Below are 4,803 nucleotides of genomic sequence, written 5' to 3'. Positions count from 1 at the left end.
CCAAATATAGTGTCTATAGGGTCCATCCGTCTCTGCTTTACGCTGCCTTGGTGGCAGATGGGCTCATAAAAACAGTTCTGCCAAAAGTCCCCAAATCACTAATATATTCGATATTTCGAAACGATAAAATCCTTTGTGTTTGCATGCCAAGACACTACAATTGGCCTCAGATAATAGTGGTTCCACAAACAGACTTTTTAGTGACACAAGAGACTGATTACAAGCACTCTGCTGTGCACGGCCCTATGTGTGCACATGAAAACACATGCACGGGAATCATCTGGCCTTTATAAACCTCAATCTTGAATCACACACTGCTTTACACTAACATAAACACAGACAGAGAGACGGATTGAGAGAGAAAACAGGCAGCCGCACGAAACACAACACGATGACTAATATCTATATGGGCAGCGAGCCCTCTCTTGTCTTTTATGTCAATAAACTCCAATTATCGCTAAGACTGATTCAGTAGGAGTGAATCTTAAACAAACAAAGCAGATGTCTCCCCTCTCTCTCATTCTCTGTAATTGCATTCAATCTCTTCAACACGTCTTCTTCATCTGGCAAATCACAACTTTCTTCTGCCAGTGCTTAAAATGCCCCCGATGGCAGAACTCAGATGCTGGACAATTAGTCACTTGATTATCTCACAAAGCACCAAAAGCTTAGACAATTTTTTTTGTGTGTGTGTGTGTGTGAGAGAGAGAGGGCTAAAAGGAGAGGCGCTTATTTCCCACAGTATAATGTATAAATGCGGGCTTGCTGTTTCACAACGGGTGAGACAAAAGAGCCGTTGGATACCCATAGAAGATGCTATAATTGAAAGCACTGCAAAGTGATGACCGTAAATCATCGGTCTGGAAGCCCATTAAAGCGCTTTCAATCATAAACCTCTTGGGATCCTTCGAAGTTGTGGAAACAAGTAATAAACTTTGTGACAGAAGTGTGTGAAGGATGTTCGTGGAAACAACAGCGATTCTAGTGTTACTGGCGCCCTGGGCAAGCCTATCCATCTGCCATCCCACACACCCTTCAAACAGACACGCATACACAGACACACACACGCACACATTCCACCCCATAAAGCCTATTATTAAAAAAAAAAAAAAAAAAAGAAAGAAAGTAAAATACTTCCTGTTGTGTAACTAATCTGAAACATTAAGAATCATCACAATTCAGACAGAAATGTGTTACAAAAAAGATTTCAATATTTCTACAATTAAGTGAATGAAATCTCAATCTCTCAGCAAAGACATAATTACTTACTTAATTAACATAAAATGTATTTCTCTGATGCACCACATTTCCTCAGCTAAATTTAAAATATCTCACCTCATCATTGCAGGACAACTATAAAAATAAAGCTCACTTTGCACAAGCAGGAGGGATTGTAACTTGTAATCAATCCTTAGAACTACAGTGTCTTTGCTTAGACGCTGTTTATTCTTAGCGTCTAAAGCAAAGCTGCTGAGAATCATTGGTCTTTTTAGCCTCTCTTGATCTGAATTTCAAATGTGGCTGATTGGGTGGAGTTTGTGTTCAGGATCAGTGAAGAAGTTCTGTAAAGTAAAAGGTGGGTCTGCTCCAGGCAAGTGGAGTGTGGGCAGGTCCTCAGTTCAGTAGCCACATGACGGAGCAAAACATTATCCCAAAAGCCTGAGATCTGGGGGGGGGGAGAAGCAAATTACTGAAGAAGAAGGAGTGGGGAAAGAAGGAGATGTTGAGCAGCAAAAGGGTGGAAAAGAGGATATCAGACCAGCGAAACAAACAGATGGGAAATGACAGAACTAGCACTCCATATAGAACACAGCCTCTGATCCCACCAGAAGTATGCATGTATGTGTGCCTGAGCCAAAGAGACACGTGAAACGTGACAAGGACTAAAATGAAGGCAGACTGAAACAAACAGGAGGTGACAAATAGTTGAAAAAATGCCACATACAAGGAGAAATAAAAAAACAAAAAAAAACACAATAGAACTAAAGTGAAAAAAAGAAAACAAAGAAGTAGGATAAGTGAGGAAAAAGTAGAACAAAATTGATAACAACCAAACGGGGACAAAAACGGGGAAAAGTGACTCAGAAGATGAATGTTGGGCAAAAAACTGCAGCGAGCCCATAAAAGGGAAACTATGTTGCAGGTACATAAAGAACAGAGAAGAAATTTAGCTGTATTTACGAGCCGAGTTGCTTGCGATTGTGAACATAACTTTCTTTTGTAATTCCCTCCTGCCTGCTCTCAGTTATTTCTCTCATACGGAGAAGGAAAATCTGAGTAAAAATCTGCAGTTCAGGAAATGGCCTGGAACAGCATTTCCTATCTGCAAATCGCAGCTGCCAATATGACTGACGCATTTCATAAGAGGATAAATTATTGGAACATGGTGGTCAATTATGGCTGATGGTGACTTTAACAGCTCGGTTTTCATTAGCTGTGCTCAGATTACAGAGGATTCGTTTTAACACTCACATAACATGTGGTATTGCTTGTGACATAGAGTAATAAAGTTAAAATGACATTATATTATATTAATGTCTACACTAAATAAATGAAACCAAGCTTCAGGGTGAATATTTTACAACAGAGCTCTTTATCTTGTGGCATTTGGTTTGACTGAATCTATCTTTTGAGGTAATCTGCAAATGGACAGGCCTCTGGGTTTTAGTTGGTCTTCAAAATATTTTTGTTTTGCTAATGTAAAAATCTTAAAGGCCGTATGATAGTCTCAAAAGAAGTGTGCAAATTTCTCACAATAAAATTTCAAACAAAATAAGATGGTTTCCTGAACTCTGAGCTTTTATTAAAAATAGAGGTTCAAATAAAACTACTCCCCAGCTGTTTGCAAGTGATAAAAGTAGCTATCCTCGTTTTAAAGGGTTACATTTTCACATTATCATTTAAAGTGGATTTCCAGATACTGAACAGCTCTGTCCCTACTTTGTTTTTATACTTTTTTATGAAACAAAGTACGAAAAGTACACAAAACAAATTTGTCAACTGAAAGGTTTAATCTACAATTTGGACAATTTAGAATCCATACACTTCAATTCAATTCAGTTTATCTATAAAGCACTAAATCACAACAAATAATCTCGAGGCATTTACAAAAATAGAAAGAAAAAAAAAGAAAATCAATTGAATCATGCATGCATTCTAATTGATTCTTGTTATCAAACAATAAAGTCAAATTCAGTTAACTATTCACATTTGTTGAAAAGGTTTCTATTTACAGAAACCCAGCAGATTGTTTCTAGTCATTGACTTGAAGGATTCATTCCTACTAGTATCACTTGCATTGTGTTGTTGACTTTGCAGCAGTCCCTCATACTGAACATGCATGTAGTGACAGTAGAGAGGAAAGACTCATCTTTAACAGGAAGAAACCTCCAGCAGAACCATGGTCACTCAGTATGAGCACACAGGTAGTAGCAAAAGAGGAACAGTTGCAGGATGGCATTCCTGGAGGATGCTCCCTCCAGGAATGTATCACAGCCAAAACAAAATCAAGACAACAAATCTGAATAATGACTAAGTATTAAAATACAGCAAAATCCTAAATGCTATGCAACTGAGGGAAAGAAGAAATTAAGGATTACTGCTAAGCACATGCAAAGAGATTGTAAATAACCTTAAAATAAATTCATCAGCAGCACATTCTGAAAAATGTGGGGGAAAAAAATCAACCTATAACTTAAAGCATTTTACAGCAGTAAAGAAAGAAATGTCACCTCTATATTTGAAAAAAATGTAACAAGCACTTTCAGTCAAACTTCTCTTTAGCTGATCAGATTATGTACAAATATTTGATCAGTAATTCATTACTTCCTGTTTTTCTGGGTTATAAATATAAACGCAACAGCCCTTTTCTTTTAGTCACCTTTCAAAATGTTAAGAAGATCATTTTTTATTTGTTAAAAAACATGATAGATGTGCGATCTTCAAAGTCAGGAAATGACTGAAAAGAAAATAGCTTTCCACCTTAAACCAGCAGATATCTAGAGTCAGATCAAGAATGAAAAGGGTTAGAACAGCTGGAGCTTCGACAAACAAAGCTGAACAAGGAGCCCACTTCATTTTGTCACTTCACACAACGAGTAAGACGGTGAAGAGAGAACGAATTATTCAAAAGATAAATCCGTCTTAAACAAATATCACCTGTGGAGGTGCTCTCTCAATGAAGCAATAGAATAAAGGAACCGAGGTAGACTTTGTTGGTTGAATTCAGATTGATAATCATACAGACATTTGTTCAATTGTTCTTCATGAATGGTTAATCAACAGGTCAAAGACTGAAGCATAGAGAATGATTTAGTTTCACTGTTAGCGTCTTTGTGCTCTCATCCAGTTTCTACAAACTGCTTTAAAATGTTTTTTTTCTTCTCATTTATCCGTTCGCTCATAATAAGGGCTTTTATTACACATTTATGCTTTACACACGTAGCACTTTCTTATTCTCGCTTTAACCCAGACAACAAGCGTTGTGTCCCTGTGATGATTCATTAGACACACGTCCAAAAGACTCTCAGACCCACAAGTTGTAACAGTCATTATGCTGTTTGGTTCCTAGAGATGAGTAGGTATCGCCTCAAGGGGGCGCCTATTTCCTTTGTTGTTGCACTATTGTACAGAAGAAGAACTAGTCTTCCATTTTGTTGTAGAAGAGAACATAGGTGATGATGAGGTGCAGAGCGGTAAACTAACGTTACTTTTCTCATGTATGGAAATATAATGCTTAGTACCGTGGAGATCTGGCTGTATGTGGACGAAGTTAAATAAATTGAAAGCGTGGAATACTTCAAA

This window comes from Poecilia reticulata, linkage group LG10 (assembly GCF_000633615.1).
Source record: "Poecilia reticulata strain Guanapo linkage group LG10, Guppy_female_1.0+MT, whole genome shotgun sequence".
In the NCBI taxonomy this organism is placed as follows: domain Eukaryota; kingdom Metazoa; phylum Chordata; class Actinopteri; order Cyprinodontiformes; family Poeciliidae; genus Poecilia; species Poecilia reticulata.
This window is presented reverse-complemented; position numbering follows the sequence as displayed.